This window comes from Ambystoma mexicanum, chromosome 8 (assembly GCF_040938575.1).
Source record: "Ambystoma mexicanum isolate Mex_15411 chromosome 8, UKY_AmexF1_1, whole genome shotgun sequence".
NCBI classification, from domain to species: Eukaryota; Metazoa; Chordata; class Amphibia; order Caudata; family Ambystomatidae; genus Ambystoma; species Ambystoma mexicanum.
Window position 1 is genome coordinate 1,688,875,545 of NC_090929.1, and position 21,801 is coordinate 1,688,897,345.

Below are 21,801 nucleotides of genomic sequence, written 5' to 3' on the forward strand. Positions count from 1 at the left end.
TGGAAGATCAAATGCTTGAGAGGAGAAATGACTTACCTGTAACTACAGTTCTCCAGATCTGTTAACTTTCTTAGAGTCACATGCCCCTGCCCCCCTCCTGTCTGATGGGCTGCCAGTTATGAATGAACAAACTATGTAGTTACTTCCTTGGAATCGGAGCTCCAAATGTTCTGCTTATCCGCCTGTTTCTTGGGAAGCAAACAATTCAAAATGAGGTTAATGGACTACAAAAGGCTATTTTTTATTTTAAAAAAATGATAAATAATCTTTTGCCAGGAATTTCCAGCTGGACAGCAACGCGATGTTGACAGAAGTCAGCTTCAGAGAATTAATCTTTTGGGACCCTTTGGGTGCGGTCACCCTTTGTTCTTGATGGAGCATGGGAATGCACTAGACGGCTGGCACTGGTAATCCCTCTCAGTCCTCGGCTGCAGCGAGCTTTGCCACAGGTCTTCCTCAGCGCTCTCCCTGGAGTCTGGCGTGGATTTTCTCTGCTTTATGATTAGAGGTGTTTGAATAGTTGATCTGTTTCCGATCCCATCAGGGTCTGAATTTAAATGTACAGCTCGTCCCTCCTCATCGGAGACTGGCTGAAATAATGCAATTCCATTGGAACATCCATGTGAGTTAGACTAGAGGTTAGCATGGAATGGCATGAGAGCTCTGGCTTTTTCCTCACCTCCCTTTGGGAAAACCCCTAACGGGACATCATGAGCTGTGGTTTTCTTTTCTGTTACATTATGTGTAGACATCTGAAGACCTTCTAAATAACCTCGTATTTGTACATATCTGAGGGTACAATGTGATAAATATGGATCTTGTGAACTACAGAGATGTTCAACAATTGTTTCTCATACATTGAAATGTTCATTTCCTTGACATGAAAATATAATGCTCCAGAAGTACATTTGATGGGAATTCTGACGCTATGACTCGCATCTCTAATGGATAAACATCATGTGTGTTGACCTTCAAATAGGAATTCCATTGATTAATGTGTTTTCCGTCCATTATACATGAGATGATATAGTTCTTACATGCATAACAAGAGCAGCAATTCTAGCAAAAAATTTTTTTTTTAAAACTTCAGTTACTGTGACAATCAATCCACCTGTTTGCAAAAAGCATTATTTGTGATTGATAGCTGCTTCAGCCAACACATTCCTTTTCATGGATGCTAAATTCTTATACTCAATCACGTTAGGATGGAGCTTGTCGATCCATATCCTTTGTGGGTACCATATGTATGGCTAATTCTAAAATATTCTACTCTTTTTCGGAACATATGCTACTACATGAACACAGATGCCCCATCATCTAGCTTGAGGACTCGAAGATGACAGCGTTAAGGTTTTCTTCAAAATGCCTTTTACTGGTGCACGCTGATTCACAAACCTTTTTGAATGTTCGAAAATGTTTAGATAAGGAAAAGATTGGAGGAGCATTCCTTTTAACATTTAGCCAAGAACTACAGAATGAACATGTCTTAAGAATAAACAAGTAAGAAGAGCGTTCATTTTTTGAATAACTTTATTTAATGTAATTGTACATAGTTCAAAAGAACTTTTACAATCATTGCTCAGTACAAAAGAAAAATACACTATTTACTTACACAATTTGCCTTAGTGTTCTAAAATTATAAAATCTCTAAAAACTATTTATTTACACTACAATACAGTACAATTAGGGAGCTTTTTACACAGGTTACTTCTTAAACCCAATTCCTTCATTCTCAGGCCACATCATGCTGGGTGATCATAAAATACACAGTATCAAAATTTCTAAAGCTCCACATTTGTCCATGTAGATTTGAACAAGGTTTGCTTACTCTGAGTCGCCTTTACAGAGGTAGAGAGAGACCCTTCTATAAACCCTATAAAGAGCTAAAAGAACTTTCATGGACTCTGTATTGAAGCAAAATACCCAAAACTCAACTGATTTTATGGAGTTGTGATCATGGACGAAAGGACACAGTGATATTTATTTATTTATTTATTTGTTTATTTATTTATTTATTCACATTTGTTAAGCGCACAGCAGCCCGTGGGTTTTGTGGCACTAGTTACAGTAGATGTTCATAGCTTAGTTACATTCACGTATGACATACAAAAGGAAGTGGCATTGTTACGATAGGTGCAGATAGCATAGCTGGGTTCTGTATAGATAATGGCTAGCAGCTAATTGAAGAGGGCAGTTTTTAGGCTTTTGGGGAAGGCATGAATAGAGATTTCAGCTCGGACGCTGTGGGGAGTGCGTTCCATAGTTTAGGTGCCATATAAGGGAATCCTAATCCTCCTGCCTTTGCCCCAGCGATTCGTGGCACTGTAAGTTGATTGGTGTACCCTAATCTGGTAGGCCTTGTAGATTGTGTTCTAGCTAGAGTGTCAGATTGATAAGAGGGTGCGGTAAAGTTGATGCATTTGTGTGTGGTGGAGAGCATTTTGAAAGTGATTCGGTCTTTTACTGGTAGCCAGTGTACAGTTTCTCTTGCTTGAGAGATGTGTTCTCTTTTAGGAACATCGAGAGCTGCTCTAAGAGAGTTGTTTTGGGTGGTTTGGAGTCTGGCTAGGTTTTTTTTTTATGTACCAGCTAGGAGGGAATTGCAGTAATCCAATTTGGCTCCTAAGGTGGCTCTGGCAATGGAGAGGCAGTGTCTTTTGTTAGAAATGGCTTTATGGTATTGATACATTTGGTACTCAGAGCAGAGGCCGATACAATGGCGCTAACTTGTTTATCCATGGATAGAGTAGCATCAATGTGGACTCCAAGCGTTTTAACTGAGGACAGGACTGGGATGACACAGTTGTCAATGCAGAAGTTTTGATAGGTCGGACCCAGTTTGGCTAGCATGGATTTTTGACCAAGGATGAGGATTTCTGTTTTATCCCCGTTAAGGCATAGGCCATTCGTGGCCATCCAAGCTTGGATTGTGGAGTACATTTCTTGGAGGGTTGTTGCGTCTTGGAGATAGCTCCCGGTGAGGGGAAGGAGCACCTGGGTGTCATCAGCATAGTTTGTGTATGTGATCCCAAGAGCATCCAGTTTATCAAAAAGAGGGTTTGTAAATAGATTATAGAGAGTGGGGGCGGTACAGGATGCCTGAGGGACGCCACAGTGTATGATAGTAGGCTCTGCCTTGGCTATATTGGAGAACACTTTCATGGCTCTGCCTTCTAAGAAGGAATTGATCCAGGTTTCTGCGTGATTGGAGAAGTGCACTGCATGCGTGACGTAGTTGGAGAGGGTGTTATGGTCGACTAAATCAAACGCTGCTGAGAGATCTAGGAGCAGAAGTAGGGCAGGCTTGCCCTTATCAAGGATGGTGGTGATTTGATTTTTTAGATCTAGTAAGGCGGTTTCTGTTCCCTTTCCTTTGCGGAACCCCGATTGTCTCTTTCCTAGGATTGAGTGGTTTCAAGGTACCGTTGGATTTGTCTGTGGGCAGCCTTATCTAAGATTTTAAGAAGAAATGGGACTGTTGTTATGGGTCTGTAGTTATTAGATTGAGAGGGCACTAGCGTGTTTTTTTTAGGAGTGGACAGACCCTTGCCTCTTTGAGGCAGTCGGGGACTATGCCTGTATTGAATGAGGCATTTATGAAGGCGGTAATAAGAGGAGCGAGTTGCTCAGCGCATTCTTTGATGATTTTGTGAGGGCAAGCATCGCCTTTGCATAGCGAAGGTCTGAGATGTTTAAGGATATCTAAAACATCTACCTCAGATATTTCAGTGAAAGAGAATTTAGGAGGGTTGATACCTGTGATTTTGTATTGGATTTGCTTCTGGTGGTTCTGTTTAGGTAGAGCTTTGTAGTGGTCTGAGATTTTGTTCTGGAGGAGGTCTATTTTTTTTAGCATAGCAGATTGTATGCTGGAGCACCAGGCTTGATTTTTAACGATTTCGTCAGTGCATGTGGGAGGTACTGTTAATTCTTTAAAGATGGTAAAGAGTTATATACCATATAGAAGGGGCCCAGATTTAGGCACACCTTGAGGACATGTTTGGCTGTCTCTTGGGTGGTTATAATTGTACAGATTCTACAGAATCCTTTTTCTGTCAAAACTTTCAACCTTGCACCACACACTGCTAATACTGGAAGCTGGTTTGTGCACAACTTTAAACAAAAGTTGCGTACATCTGGGTCTGGACAGAGTTATAGATATTGTTCAGGTTTAATGAAACGATGGACTACCTGTGCTGTGCTATCATAACTCTTTAGTGTGGAAAGATGCTCATATTTACTCTGCCAATCCCATTTCACCAGCTGACGAACAACGGTCAATATCGGGGAACCAGCCAATGGTATTACACAATTCACTGAAGAGCTTAACACGGGGGGACATAGCATTCCCAATCTGTCTTAGTTCGTTACTCAAACCCAATTTGGACAGCAGAAGACAACTGGAGGCTGTTTTTGACTTCAACATCAGGATACCCCTCCGGGCCAAGAGATGTGTTTTCAATGACGTAAGTCCTAGTTCAAGCCGCACATACTCAATCAATGTGCATTTAGGTAACCTCAAGACGGCTCTCCAAAAAGTGTGCCTCTAGGCCACCTTCGCATTTTAGATTTCTCATGGCTCAGGCCTCATGCCATAACGGATCGTTGGGCATAGCCGCTGTTTATAAAGGGCCAATACACCTTTGAAGGAGAAACCTGAGTGTTCAATTGCGAATCTCCTTGACATGCATGTAATGTCCCTCGCCCTTCGCACCTTATCCTCTATTATGGTCACAGACCCTGGAGCCACAGATATTTTCAGTCCTAAGTATTTATAGATATCAGTGTACTGAACTGTTCCCACATTTGTCATTAGCTTAATTATATTGATTTCTTTTGTGGCGACCAGCTTTGCCTTGGTTTTGGCCAAGTTTATTGTTAATTGGTTTTCTCTTGCATACACTCCCAACTCGTTCACCATTGCCTTTATCCCTGATAGCATATGGTCGAACATTGCTAAGTCATCTGCATATAGCATCCTTCTGATAGGTGTGGTCCCAATCTTTGGCAGGCAGCCCCCTTTAGTCATCAGCCTACCCAACAAGTCCACCACATAGATGTTAAACAGCAAAGGGGCTAACATGCAGCCCTGTTGCACCCCCCTACTGATTTGCATCTTCTCAGACAGGTAACCACTGTCGCCAAGCCCAATCTGGGCGGTAGTGTCTACATGGAGGACTGTAATCACTTGAAAAACTCAACTCAAGCAACCCCACTTAGTCATTTTCCTCCAGATGATTTTACAATCTACCTGCTCAAAAACTGATCTAATATCAACAAAAGCGATGTACACAGAGCTACTGGGGGAAGCCTTTGCCTGAGATATTATTGTCTTATGCTCTAATATTGTGAACTGCGCCTGGCCCAGGATGAAAGCCTGTCTGGAAGGGGTTCAGAATATTACCTTCCTCAACCCATGTCTGTAAATGTTCCAAAACGTAGGAGGCAAAAACCTTGCCAATAAGATCAAGCATTGACAACAGACGATAGTTTTCCGGAACCAAACGGTCACCAGTTTTATGAACTGGCACCAGGATCGACTTCTTCCAGGAATCTGGAATGGTCCTAGTCTCACATACTTTTACAAACAAATGGCCTAGAACTTCCACCCATAATCCAACATCCCACTTCAATGTAGCTGCCAACAACCAGTTTGGCCCCAACCCCCTGGAATTATTGAGTTTCATCAGATGGCCACAGATATTCCTGGAATTGAACTCAATGGGCCAGACCAATGGCAAGGGACTACTTAACTTAGGCTTGTCCCTTGGGTCAAACATTTTGTCCTCAATGAACTTTACCCAGGACCCTTCCAAAATCAGGTTCAAGATTTGAAGGTCAGTGGGTCTCTTTACCAAGGATAATATGCTCCACATGCTTCTTGTATTATCACTGCATACCGACTTAAGCAACCTCTGCCAGTTACCAATTTTTCCTTTCTGTATTGGCTTTTTAATCTAGAAGTTCCACGCTTCATAGTAAGTGCAGTAGAGTCTGATTTAATTAGGGATCGCAATTCTTCCCTGAGCGCTCTTTTGGCTATTGTTATTTCCAGATTATAACAGTGAATGGGTAATTTACCAGAGCCTATTATTACCTTGCCCTTCTTTGTCCCAGTGTTACATGCAACCACCGACAAACAGTGCTCTATTACATTAACAGAGCTAGCCAGAATCACTGGCTTGGTTACATTCATCACGTGCCGCATTGTTTTGCAGGCACTTACAACATTTCCTTCTGACCAAGACAATCTGTTGCCCCCTTGTGAAGGCACTAGATCAGCCGGACATCTTAAGGTTGAGCCTTGGAGTTCTAAGACCTGTGAGAAACCTGAAGATGTCTCTCTAGATAGTCCCTGGTGATCCGTCAACCAGGTGGCCAGGACACGACCATCGCAATTGGATCCAGTTCCTGGGGGTGGACCAGGGAAGGAGGATCACCTGGATGGGGGGTCCTTGGGGAGAGGGAGCCGGACACCAACGGGTGAGATGCAGTATCCCTCTCCTTCTTTCAACACCTTTTTCCCATCCTACCACGTAGGACATTCCAAAACACTGCCCCCCCTGTTTTTCCACACAAACACTTTCGCACAATACGAAAGATAACTGACTAAGAACATGGCCATTTTCCCGATGTGTCCCAGTACCAGGCTCAGGAAAAGTCAGGCAATAGACCTGAATCGCACACACCTGACGGCCCTTTCCCTTCCCCACAGGTATAAAAAGTGTAGCACAAGATGAGCAAAGCAGACAGCACGGCGAGACAGCTATCCACACCCGGCAGTTCAAACGGAGGAGAAAGGTGTCAAATATTGAGAGGCTGACAAGGAGAGACGCGACTTTGCCCTTTCCGACTCAGGCCCACGAAACCTCCTCAGAGGGAATTGTAAAAGGCTGTGGACAGTAGCCCAAGTGTATTGCAGCAGATGTCAAAGGTACACAGAGCATGCCTACGCTGTTAAGCGGAGCAAGAACAGCTGCTTCCATGGTACCAGCCTTGATTCCAGATCCAAGGAAAGCCAAGCGGTTTATCACAGCCGGTGAGTCAAAGGGAGAACCAATAAGAGCCAGGCTGAGTTGAATGAACATCGCATATTGGCATATTGGCATATGGAGAAGAGTTCAAAGAACTGTAAAAGTGTTAAAGGAAGACCAGCTGCAGAGGGAACCGACACCACGTGGGTGCTAACTCAAGAAACCCTGGTCGATCCCATGTTGATTATGACCACAGATAGCAGAAGGCCGTAGGAGATTTGCCCAGACAGGTCAAAGTGGTCATACAGGAGGTCTAGCAAAATCCCTCTGCAGTCGAAAGTCTTTGACCAACTAACTGTTGAGAACGCAAGGGAAGTGAATCCCGCATGGTGAAAAGTTAATACATTTTCACTTAGAAACACCTGTGTATAGGTGCGTTATAAATACCACATCATATCATATATCATATCATACCATACCATGAACTGTATATTGGAAAAGTCAGTGAGAGTGAACCCGTCAGAGATAAACCTGTTTAAAAAGACATTACGATTTGTAAAAGCAAGAAGTATTGCAAGACAAGGGGAAGGAAAGTGTCACCCTTGTCATTTGGGATCCGAGCCCGGTCGAGGGAGATCCAATGGTGGAAAGCTATCACCCAAAGCTCACTGAGAAGGGAACTGTTTGTGAATTTGTTGAAAGCGAAATTGTGAACAGTCTGCGCCCGGAAGAGGAGGACTCAGGGGTGAAGCCGTCACCCAAAGTCTACGTGAAGCAGAACTTTGTGTTAATTTATTGTTGAATATACCAGGCCCTCGAAGGCAAGAGACTTTTATTGAAAAGAGACTTTCACATCGAAGAATCTGATGGCTGGAACAGAACTGTCATCTTGTGCTGGGAACACTCAAGCATGTGCTGTGCTCCAAAGTCCCACCTTGTCCGTGCTAGAAATGTGGGGAAGGGAGACCTCAAGGCAATAACACCCTGACTTATTGTTTGAACACTGTTTCCTTTATTTTGATACCCTATCCCACACTCTTTCTGTAATAGGTTGTAAGGAATAGGCAATAGGTTTTTCTTAGTATAGGCCCTTTTACTTTGATGCCACTAGGACTGCCTTATTTTTCATTTGATGGTTGATGCTTGCTCCCATCTTAGATTTAGGTTTAGGTTAGGCATTTTCCATCCTGCATTTATAATTCAATAAACACCCTTGACCTGTGATCACTTGTGTTTGCCTTTAACGTTGCCACCATGAGTTCCTTGCATATGGTGTCTGTGGTGGGATCTGACTCAATTGAAACTAATTGAGGAACCCTACAATTTCAAAAACATAGTCAAAGAGCCTCTAGCCCTTCTATCACAACCAAGGAATCATTAGGGTTTGACACCTGTAGCAGTAGGGAAGCTACCATTCCCCCTGGAATAGAGGAATGATTCCTAGATACTTGGTGTTGATACCCCCATTGGGTTGTTACATTCGATGAGCCCCAAAATCTGGCCTAGCATGGAAGTTCGGGATAGACATCTTAGCAGACGCTATTCATCCCGACTTTAGAGGAGATCTGAAGGTTCTCTTACAAAATCATGGTGAGATCCCTTTTGAGGTACGTCAGGGAGATCAAATTGCCCAGTGGATTTTGGAAACAGCTCTGTTTCCTCAGTTTAAAGAAAGTGAACCAGATAAAACAGAAAGAGGCAACTTAGGCTTTGAGCAAGCCGATGAGTCAGTTGATGTCGAAGAAAGGAAGGGAGAGGAACCCACTAACTATATAGACTTGGCCTTTGCCCTGCAAAATTATCCAGTTCTAGATGAAGCATTTTATATCATGTAAATCTCTTGAAAAAGTGGAATGAGAACCCATTAGCCGCCCATGCCGAAGTGCTAGTCTGTCTGGTTCCCGAAGACATAGATAATTTTGATTTAATTCCTTCCGAGTTATCTACTTAACACCAACAAGACTTAAAGGATGGAGTAATTTAATTTCCCAATGTATTCTCGGAAAAACCAGGAAGAGTAAAGAATACATACCACTATATCAGAATACTAAACCTGACCGTTTCTGGAGATTCTGTATTGACTTTCGTCAAGTTAATGCCATATCGGACTTCGATACATATCCCATGCCACGCATTGACGACCTAATTGATCAACTCGGAGAAGCCACCTTTTTAGCCACCCAAGATTTAATCAAGGTATACTGGCAAGTTCCGGTCAATGGACCAAATAAGACTGCGTTTTCAACATTGTTAGGGTTATTCCAATTTAAGTCCTACCCTCTGGCTTACACGGTGCGCCAGCCACTTTCCAATGCCTTATGGATAAAATCCTTCAACCCTATTCTGATTTATGTGGAGCTTATAGTGACGACAATGTCATTTATAGCAAGACTTGGGAGGACCATCTCTTCCATCTTTAAACCTTCATGAAAGTCCTCAGAAACGCTGGTTTTACTGCTAATCCAGATAAGTGCAAATTGGCACAATCAGCTGTAAAATATTTTGGCTTCTTCGTAGGGAACGGAAATGTACAACCACAACATGCAAAGGTAAAAGCTGTCTTAGATATACCAACTCCCAAAACTAAAAGAGATCTTTGAGCTTTTCTCGAGTTAATAGGGTACTACCAAGGATTTATCCCTAACTTTTCAGACAAAACAGCGCAGCTGACAAATACACTTAACAATGTCGAACCCCAGAAACATCAGTGGAATGACGAGGATGAGATATGTTATAACACCATGAAGCAAACGCTGTGTCAGGACCCAATCCTAAAGTTAGTTGCTTCTCTAAGGATTTTGTTTTAAAGACAGATGCACCCCTTACAGGATTAGGAGCCGTCCTAGCCCAGGTTTGCAATGGATTCAGACATCCCATCTTGTTCACCAGCCGCAAGTTGTTCCCACAGAAAGAAAACAATTACTCTGTGTTGGAACTAGCGGCCCTGGCCATCAAGTGGGCCATTATTCATCTTCGGTATTACCTATTAAAGCAAATGTTCACACTCGTTACAGACCACTCACCCTCGTTTGGATTAGCCAACGCAAAGAATCCAACCCTAAGGTCATTTGATGGTTTCTAGACCGACAATCCTATTGTTTTACTGTGGAACACCGAAAAAGTAAAAGACCAGAGAAATGTAGATTTTCTTTCCCAGTTCCCATTTGAAACAAATGTGGCTACATCGCATGGAGGAAGGGTATGTGAAAAACCTGATGGTGTCTCCCTAGCTAGGGTATCTGTCATCCAGATGGCCAGGACATGGCCATCCCTATTGTATCCAGTTCCTGGGGGTGGACCAGTGAGGGAGAATCACCTGGATGGGGGTTCCTTGGGGAGTGGGACACCGACGGGCGAGACGCGGTATCCCTCTCCTTCTTTCAACACCTTTTCCCTTCCTACCACTTAGGACATTCCAAAACACTGCCCCCACCTTTTTGACACAAACACTTTCGCACAATATGAAAAACAATGGACACCTAACAGCCCTTTCCCTTCCTGTAAAGACAGGAGGGGGTGTCTGTACCTCTGCTCTCTATATGGTAGAGAAGAGGCACAGAGGACCCATACAAGATTCTCTATTATTGCTACGTGGTCGAGCAATCAAGGCCTAGCTTCTCAGGAGGTGATGCAGGCTGGTTCTTAAGTACAGTGTAGTCCCCAAGCACCCACAAAGGAATGTCCGCACACTGCATTAGTTAAAACACAGTCTTTATAAAATTAATATTCAAGGTTATGCACAATATCACGATAACTCACTTTGTACTCGGTTATCTGTAATGGCAAATATACAGTTCTACGTGGTACCACAATTACTATTAGATCTCTTTAAAGTGCATCAACTGTACGGTTGAATGTCACACAAATCAGGTTGTAAAGGAAACCAACAATAGATATAAGAGGAAAGCAGTTGGTTAGAACAATTGGCAGAATACTGGACCTGCTACCTAGACACAGTTCTGTGTGGAGATCCCCCCACTTGGGCAACCTGTAGAATAAAGATATATCACAAGCCCAGTCCACATATTGCTCATAAGAGACTTTCCAATAGTTCTGCAACACCAAAGTACCTGGCGTTGTAGCGTTCCTCATCAGGGAATCTACAGCCCTTCTTGAGTGCCCTCCCTTTAAGGCAGGAGTCACGGGTCGTCGAATGTCCGACTGTAAAGTGGCAGCTTCTTTCCTAGCGGTGCTCGCCGATGGGGAAGCGTAAACGTCCGGCAAGGAAGATGCATGCGGGGAACCTCGGTGTTGATAGTTCAGGACTGCTCAGAATTTAAAGAACTGTGGCCCAGCAAGGGCGTCGAGTCGTTGGCGTCTCTATGGTCTTTGGGTGGCGGGAAACCCACCACGGATGGTCCTAGGCGCGTCGACGGCCTTGCCTTCTCCGGCGGGATAAGGTGGGCGGCGGTGCGGACGAGTGCGTCCGTGAATCGAAAGTTCTTAGGCAACTGGAGCATGGCCGCTCTGGTCGGCGACGGCGGTCGTCGACAGTGGCGGGCAACAGTCCGGGCGCTTCTCTTTGGGATTCCGCGGCAGTCCTGTCTCCGGTCGGCAGCCTGTCGTAGGTCTGTCTACCAGGGAGCTTTGGCAAAGATCAGCTGGTACACGATGGTCCCTCGTAGCTCGGGAAGAGGGCACCTTACCAGGTCCTCTCTGGGTCAGTCCTTGGAGACACAGCAGCTTTCAGATTGATGAATAAGGGCAACAGCAATTCTTCTCTTTCAGCAGGGCTTCAAGGTCAAGTTTCAGTTTCACTCCAGTTACTCTTCGTAGTTTGGACTCCAGCTTCTGAACACTTCTGAACATGGTTCCTAGCAGTGAGAGGTCCCCAGATACACTGTTGATCTCCCATTCATTCCGCTGGGTCACACTTAAGCATCCAATCACTGTGAAGGGCATTCATGCAGGCAGGCAGCCAATCAGGTGCAAAGAGCATTCAGGCCATTCACTTCTCTCCAGACACTCACAACAAGTTATGTGTATTGGGACAAGTACCCAGCCATTCAACACTCCACACTGCATTCCTACCAGTTTCGGGCAGGGCTGTCTCAGAGATTGTGTCAAACACCAGGTACTAGACATACACAACTCAGAATGCATACTTGTCACTCACTCCATTCACCCAGGCCCCACCCACAGGTGCACCCACAACATACAGTTGCTGGGAAGGCTCCAGCCAGTCTGGTCAGCACTTCCCCACACTACCATATATGGAACTTCCACTGAGCAGCCAGTCAGGGGGAAGGGACAGAGTCAGGGCTTCCCGGGACTTCGGGAAGATCAAGGTAACAGGCGATGGAAGGCAAGAAGTCATGGGGGCCATCTTTTCTCCATCAGGAATCCACTGATTCCAATGACAGGGCCTGGGCATCCCAAAATGGAGGACGCTCAGGGCAAAACAGTACAAACATATGAGAGTCCTACACGCTACAGAAAAACCCTACTCTCTCTTTTGAGTGTTAAGTAGATCCTTCAGCCTCCTGGCAGCCACACTGTTGAAGGTATTATGGAAAACATACGTTTTTCAGTCAGACAAGATCTATAACCCCACTATTTTAATGCTCTTTTTCAGAGAAGTGCTTAGATTCCATTTGCGTAGTCCTTACAAAATAAGTACCATAGACAAACACGTTTTCTCAGTATTGCTAAATGCTTTGCTGCTGCTTGCTTGATTATAGGTGCTTAGCCTCTGATTACATAACACATAGGAGTTTTGCAGCACACTGAGTAAGACATCAATCGACAGCTTTTTGTTTGCTGCCTGCTCCAGCCACTTCCCGGGCCTTCATCTTGCTCCCTATTTGAGTCACTGTAACCTGCGCATAATTGTGCTGAATAAGCAAACCTTCAACCCGTCAAAGTTGTTTCTTCAAGTTCGTCTCTGACTCATACTATACTTTTTTCAAAAAACACTATTTTTGTTCTCCCTTAAACTGTTTCTAGTGTCCACATTTAGAGAGAGATAGGATGTACAGTGTTCTTCCAAAATCTCATTTCAATCTTTATGAGGAAACGTGTTCCATTGTCTGCTTTTATATTGCAATGTGGAAGGTGTCTGGGGTTTCCAAGGCTGGGCATCACATGCTGTGGCTTTCGGTTTTCTTCTAAGGCTTGTACAGTTCTTTAATTCCTACTCGTTCATCACTAATTCAGATCGCTGTTTAGATGCTCAGTGACACCTGCTGACTCAGCCTCACAGAAGCCACGGAATGTTTGCAGAAAGATCGGCGTTGCCACTCTTATTTCTAGGCTTGGAAATGCCCGATTCCATCGTCATAGTACAATCATTTTCATGGTCAAAGGGATAGTAAGAGAAACGAATTTAATATTTGGGACTGTTGAAACAATTGGTGGTTCATAGTGACCTGTGTCACAAATTACAAGACCAGAGATAGCCAGTCAGGTGTTTGATGAATCCTACAGACTCCGCACTAATTCCGTGCATAAAGTCTCCTTGCAGGCAGCCAGGGAAAGGCAGACGCCTCCTGGTCCTAACCTTGCGGGTGTTGTTCTGTGGTGGATGGATTACTTGGGAGGAGAAAGGGCCAAGGGGAGTGAGAGGAATCTGTGGGATGAGATACAATATTTGTCTTCTTCTAGGGAAGATGGCTCTGCAATTGCAAAGTATGAAATGGCTTTTTGCAATAACCGTCTTGCTATTCTAGCAGATACACATACAAATAGGGGTGAACACAATCATATACTCCGAGGGCAAGGGAGAAATCAACATCCTTCTACAGTTTGGGAGACCTGTAAAGCTGAAAACCGCCGTAACACCCAAGGAAGCAGTGAAAGTAAATGTGTAAATAACACCGGCGTAAACGAATTACCTTCCCCTGTGCAGGAGGCTATCTGAGGTGGCTGGCGTGCACCCAAGGGCCTCGAGACTGTCTCTGGTGCCTGACGTTCACCAGAGGGCCTCAGGAGCAATATAAGCTCCCATTGGAAGTGGTGTGGGCGAAGGCAGACTTACCGAAGCATTTTGCTTGGTCGCAAGCAGCCACAACAGAAGACTAAGCATCAAGAGGAGCAGAGACACACGTTTGATCCAGTGAGTTCACAGGTTGTCGGTGACCCCAGAGTGCCCTGTCCCCTCTCGTGTGTTGGAAGCAGGCTTTCAGTGAGTGATGAATGCTCGTGTAGAAGCAGAACGAGTGCAAAGCAGCAGAAGCAGCACTCACATGTGAATGGAAGGGATTCACATGTTACTTTTGAATGCCAAAATATTGTAAAACAGCAGAAGCAGCACTCACCTGTGAGTGAGAGTGATTCCCAAGTTAATTCTGAACACCGAAATAGGTAAAAGCAGCAAACACTATAACATCAAAGCCAAATGACTGTAACCTTGAAAGTGGGAGTCTGTGGAAAACCCATTCTCTCATGGGGATGACTTTCCTAAGAGTTAATGCCAATAAGCATTGCCCAAGCCAAGAGAAAATGAAACTAAGACAAATACAATCTAGACAGTATTGCCAACAGCAGAAGTGGGCTAATGCAAGGTCTATAAACTCTGAAACCTGTTGCCCATGGTGGATGCAACATCTGGTACAAACTGTGATACCCACACTTGGCAAAACCAGGGGAGATGCAGGAAGAGACCCCATCCCTATCAGTCTGTGGTTGCTTGTGTAGTAGGGAAACAAAAGCAGCAAAAAGGCTGCCCTTCTGGGAAAAGACGTCCTGAAGGAGAGGAGCTTCATTTGCAGAAGAGTATTAAAGAGCATTAATATGAATCTTGTTTTCCATGAAAAGTTGTTGATATTTTTTAAGCTGGAATTTGTTGAATGCTGTGAAGCTGTTGTAAATATCTTATCAGTTCACATTGACCACAAAAGCACTTGTTGTTGTAAAAAGCTGTTCAGGCAGGGAAGTATTCCCGGATTGCAAATCTTTGGAGATTGCGGTCCTGGCATGGTAGTAGGTAAGGTGGAAGTTGAAGGAGTGCTACAAGGTGGTCCTGACAGAGACACATTATGTTGTTACTGGTGCTGGAGGAAGAGCTGTGCAAGGCTGTTACAGGGATGTTGTATTTCTTTGAGTTGTCCGAGTGGCAAATCATACTGACTAAGGCAATCATTGTTGCTATTGAGGAACTGAGAACCTGTTTAAAGAAGAAGAAAATACTTATATCTTCTGTTCTTGAAAAGTTGAGGTTGCATCAGGCTGTATCTGAACCTTTGTTACGAATCAGGATTTCCTTGCAATCTTTCTTGAACTGTGTTGCAGAATCACATTTAAACCTGGGGAAGGGGCATTCACCCAGGTTATGAAGAGAGACTGTGGTCACATTTTGAATTAAATCATTATTGTTTGTAACTGCCATGCATTTCCTTGTTTATTTGTTCAACGTATAAGTGTTAAGGACAGATATCCTTTGTTAGAGTGTTTCCTTTAGTGTATTGTAGGCAGGGAAATCCTTGTCAGGGTAAGGATAGTGAGGCGTTCATCCAACCTTATAAAATAATAAAATCGCCTTTGTAGAGAAAACTGTACAACGTGGTCCACCTCACATTTCGGACCCCTCACAGGTGGGCCATAATTTCTTCTGCTATCCTAAACACACTGGACTTTCTGACTTTTTTCAGGATTAAAGGGTTGATTAATGAATGGATGGAAAAGGCATGAAAGAATGGATAAAACATGGATGATGGGAGAACACAAGGATGGATTGTTTAAAGAAGTGTATGCGAACAGGGCAATGGGTGGTCAACAAGATGGAGAAAATATCATATTGGTATAACATTGATTACTCGTGTCAGATTCATTGTGATGGATTATCGTTTGAATTTGTCAGATACATAACTATGCTTATTGTGCATTCAAAGTGACTCCCAACTAGTGAAGCTAAATGTCTCAACCTCCCACTACATATCAAAACCTTATCGGATCTGTGGGGGTTCCACCCTCTGCCCAATGGGGTCAATCATCTATATGGAGCCATAGGGGATTCTTACCAAACAGCTGGGTATCGCTATACTCATTTATTATGTCCTGCATATAAGAGGTGGCCTCAGAGTGCACGCACATCAATACGAGTGTGATACCTAACTTTTCAGAATGTTGCCACCAAACAAGACTATGCTCAGAGGAAAATGAAATCTTTGATGAACAAACACCACCTGAAGCCAACCATCTGAAATCAGAATACCTTCCTATAGCCTCATCCACCTCACATCTCCCCATCCAGATTTGCATGTTCGACTTCCTAATTTCAGAGGTTTCCCCCACAATGGTTTCTCCCTGTATATCCAAGGATCAAAACCCCAATTGGTCAGGACATGTAAATAGGGGCAGAGGGAGTTCAATTTCATCTGGAGCTTTAAGAATCCGTAATGCATTTTGCCTCCACTGTATCCATGGTCAATAATACATGCGACCGTTCTCTCCAGGTGGGATTACTGACTCTCCCTCATGCTCTTAAAAGTGGTTCAACCCATGGCTGCTGGAATGATCTCAGGTACCCTGATAATATGACCACAACATCCCTGTATTAATCTCTCTTCACTGACTTCACATAGAGCCTGATCCATCGTTAACTCGGCATGCCTGACTCGCGTAATCTCAGCCTGCACTCCCTTGAAAACATGTTTGACAACCTTTCCATTTACCCGACCTCCACTGAACAGAGAAGATTTCAAATTTCAAGAGAACACAAGCTCTGAAACTCTTGGACTACTGCACACATGAACCTCCCCCAAATCACCTCCTTTGTACCTTCTATTTATCTTCAAATTATCTTGCTCTGTTTCTTTCATATTCGCCTTTATATATCGGGAGAATTCTTCATGCATGTACTTAATTGATCATGTATATACTATCGTATTATCGCCTTTACAGGCACCCTTTCAACTTCGAATGCAGGTTCAAATAAATAATAAATTAGAAGTCAGTCCAAACTGATATTATTTATTTATCAGTTGAAACACCAGGACCAACAAAGAGGATGATGCAAAGGAAACACAAAAAAGACAACAGAAACAACTTCTACAGCAACAGGTACACCAGGTAAGTACAGTCTATCGATAGCGATTGCACAGGTCAGGTTACATTAATGCTGTAACACATTTCCTACAAACCCGTGTGATATGTTCAGAGTGCAAATCCTCAGAATTATAATTCAAAAGAAAAACCTTCAGAATTGTGCCATGCAACTTTTATTGTGTGTGCATCTATTCATTTAGATACTTCACATGCATGGACAAAACTTTTGTTACCATGCTTTCAGTGGTTGAACAGAATTGCACAAATAGACAAAGAGGAGTAATCATAACGCAAGAAACAGGAATAGAGGTGAAATATCAAAGGAATATGTGTCCCTGATATTCCAGGTAGTAGTAATCCTGAAAGCAGCTGCACTTAGATGGAAGCATTATAGCCTTGAATGCAAACATTCTCTTATTCCACTCCTGTTTTTCACTGTTCTGAAAACTACAGTGACGCGGCTTGGGAATGCTCTTTGGCCTGAGAATGAAAGATGTCTTGTTCAGTTCAGTTAAACTTTCTTCTGTGTGATTGGTAATGGGCACTCACTCACTTCCAACATGAACTCAATTACATTCATTCATGAATGTAAAATCAGTTTCTAGATCGTAAGAAAGGAGCCCCCAAACTGGCCAAATCCTTACAAGCTCTTCCATGGAGAAAAGACACCAGGAGCCAATACATGGACCAAGGTTGTCTTTCATTCTGTGTGTTGGTGGGTACCCCACCAAATTCATGCAGGAGGAGGTTGGGTTGTGATCAATCTTCGGGAGCGGATGTGATAAGTCAGAATCGGAGCAGACTTGCAGAGGAACAGTGATTCTCCAGAGCAGATGTGGGGGTTGGGGATTTTCTATATTCCAAATATACTGCTGTTTTGATAAGCTACTAGAAATCATTATTTATCTTTAATTATCTATAAATCTCAATTTTACCAATGTATTATCTTCTGTACAGTTAGGATTCCAGGCTGGTTACTCTCTGGAAACTGGGGCAGTAGTGGTATCTGATTTTATTTTACAGACCGTCATCTGAACCTCTTGTTTCTTTCTATACTTCTTCATCCATCTGCTACTTTTGACACTTTGCTGGATCCTCCAGCATTTCCTAATTGTTTGTTCTATCTTGTTTTTCTTCCTATCAAGAACATCGCTCTCATTTTCTCTCATGGAAACAAGCTTTGTCTTCTTAAAAGCTCTCCACAAGGTTCAGTTTTAGGCCCTTGTTTGTTTACTTCATGTACAATACTCTTTGCTTCGCTCATTCGATCTTATGGTTTCCATACACATCTCTACATGGACGATGCTCACATTTTCTTTCCTTTTCCTATCTTTTTGATCTCACTACATCAGAAATTCTCTCAATGTGTGTTGGCTTTTAAATCTTTCATGGCTGCTCATTTCTTAGCAGTTAAATCCTAAGAAACACGAGATTATGTTCCTGATCCTGCAACTGTTTCACATCCTCTGTTCATTTGGTTTCTTCCCTTCTTTTCCATTTTTCTTTGTCTCCTTGTACTTTAAGCTTTATTTTTGATTTAACTTTCAGTGTTTAAAACCAAATCTCAACTGTCACTCTTGTCTTTTTCAACTTTACAATATCAGAAAGAGCTGTCATTAATTGTCATTATGAGCAACAAAAACTTTACTTTTGACCTTGTTTGGTTTTGTCTTCATTTTCACTGCTGTAGGCTTACCTAAATATGCTCTTCTCCAATGTCAATCAATTTTGCATTCTGATGTTGGTATTTTATTGTATTTAAAATATGTTTCCCTTAGTTGAGTGTGTCTAGCTCATCCACGATGCTTACCTATTTCTTACAGATTTGAATTTCATTATTTGTGTACTGTATTTAAATGTTCAAAAAGCCTTGCTCTTGCCTATCTTTCTAAATTAATTTAAATTGAATTCCATCAACTATCTCATCTTCCACCACTTGCTTCAAATCCAATGTCGACCATATGCAAGGACCCGTTTTTGCTCTTTTCAACGTTTAGCTCCGGAACTTAAATGTACTACCTCTAGATAATGGCCTGACTACTGCTTTGCATGCATTTAAAGCGGGTTTAAAAGAGAACTTTATGTTTTATAGCTTTTCCTTCGTTGCATTTTTTCATGAAGAATGCTTAAAGTTGCCATATTTTATCTCCGTTGGCATCAAATTTGCATAGTGGTCTTTGTGGGACCGCTTCTTACAATGTATATGTCCTGTTCACATCTAAGCTGTGATTTGGGTCTTTGTACATATGTGCACCCCTCACGCCCTGGGTCATTAACAGAGCATTGCTGCAGAGTCCTTGCCCCCGGTGGAAACACCCCCATTGGATGCCAACCGCTCTATTAGAGGTGAAAGGGTGAGGAACCAGCTCTAGGTAGCAAAATGTTAAAAGGAGAAGTGAGGGTATTTAACACACACTATTTATTAGCTTCAATGACTGCACTAAGTGTGTTGCACTGAGAACAGCAATTAAAAACTGGGAGACTTTTGCCTGAGAGCCAGGCCTGGCATGTGTGAGTGATGGAACCTAACTTTAGGCAGATAGTCTGATCAATTTCTCTAATTTATTTTTCTGTTTTGTGTTATAACTATCTATGTTCTTTCTATTTAACTAATGAGACCTACGTACCTCTGTAAATGAGGGGAAAATATCTCAAGTTGACAAACCCTTCTTAATGCCCTTTATGTTGTCAGATTCTCTACTGGACACGGGGGTGGGTTTAAAGTCCCTGGGCCTCATTATACATCTGTACAGAGCGGCATAGGAGGCATTAATACCACAAGTAAAAGGTTTACCCATTTGTTTAACACCTCCTTAGGCACTCTGGACTATTTTCCAATATTTGGCAGGTGGATCAAGGGCCCAAATCGATATTTCACGCCAATCCTGCCACTCTCAGCTGCTCCATCTGTCAAATGCATGAGCATGGCCGCCAGCATCTGATTTTGATGCAGACGGAGATGCCGTGAATTCATGCGCCACACCAGCTGTCTGCAACGGCTCACAGCAGGGGGGTTCCATTAGTGCTTCAGGTAGGTGCATCCCTACATGCGCATGCATCTTGGAGGGCATTTAAGATCCCTTAAGAGAGCTGCTGTAAAGTCCAAATGGAAATGTGGATCTGCCTGAATTTCCGTGTCGCATTTACAACCTCTTGCAAAAGGCAGGCAAACTCCCTGGAGCGGACTGTGCGCTTATAGGTGCACACATTGGCTGCCCTCCACATTCAATTCTCATGTGGTGTATACCTCTTCCTTGAGCACTTAGGCCTCAGACTCCTTTATGGCCCTGCTGAAGTTTCATGCATTTAACTCAGCTTTGAGTTGTGCAAGGAATCACAACAGGGAAATCAAAGCCTGGCTTAAGAGGGTCAAGACGGCGTGTTGGGCTTTCTAGAAACATCCTTTTTCCGCAGAAGGTTTGAGGTAAGCAACATGGATTCATTTCAATGCATTCGATAAACATTACCCTCTGGCTTTTAGTCTCATAGAACATTTTCCGTTAAGCCAGGCTGTTCCTAATAACTTCACGTATTGGTGCTTTTCCTTGTCATCCCCTGCAATTGGGAGGAACTTTGCAATGTTTTCCACTAGATAAATAAAAAGGATTCCAACGTGTGCTGATTTGAAATGGAATTTGCATTAAGTAACCTTTTGTATTTTATTAAAGTATAATGTGGTTTACAAAATAAACTTTTCATGCATCAATATCACCACACCGGTATACAGAATATTACAAAATTATTTATAAATGAGCAAACAATCATTTGAATTCATAGGCTATTTCATATAGTCATTCAATTTGATTTGGATGCCATAATTTACAGGTATGGCCACATGTGTAATAACTGTTATCTGAACTCAGGATTCAGAATATATTCAAGATTTAGGTGATAACACAGGTCATCACTTTGATGAAACTTTTAAAGACACCCTCTAATTTTCCTATTGTCAATCACAGAGCTACAGACTACAGCAGCAGCAACAGGGACTACACCTTTGCAAGGTATTTGCTGTTCATATGCATGATAACATTTCAAATGTATTTTCTTCTGTATTGTTGTTAATCGATTGTCAATCTCTTTCATGATTTCCATGCATGCTTTAAATTCATGAACAAGATTCCAGGCCCTCCATGAGGAGGAACTTCTCCCTGTCTATAATTGTAATTATTTTCCTAAAGCAGTATGCTTTTCAATCAATCAGAATAAAGGCAGTGTCAAGGTAAATTGGGGGGTGCCCGGACATGCTCACTTTTTTCACAGTCAGGCCTTTTTATTGGTTTATTAATGCTAAGTGTAGGGATAACAAAGTGAATATTTTGACTACTCTGGAAACAACAAATAATTGACAAATAATTGACAATGAGTAAATTGGTCCACAGTTAATGTTAGGGTGATAATGAGCATAGTTGGGGCAAGGAGGGGGAGGGGCCATTAATCCAATCACAGCAGATAGAAGAATCTTTTGACTCACTTAATGAGATAATCAATACTGTAGTGACAACTTTAAAGGAAAAAGTGAGCAAAAGAAATCTCAAGTGTAAGTGGTTTGATGGAGGCTGTCGAGAAACAAAGAAACTTTTGCACAGAATCCCAAAGTCTTCTATGTGACCTCAAGAAACGTAGATTGTAACCAGAAGGGCATATAAGGACAATTTATGGCCCTGCGTTATGGAAACCTGCTCCAATTCGGATACCCACCATATCTTAAGGGTTGCCACTAATGGTATGGACGCTGACGCAATAGATGATGTAATAGACAGTAATGTTTCTGAACATGATTGGTCAAATCACTTTAAAGGTGAATGTGAAAGGGAAGGTCTTAAAAGGGGCATGCAAGATG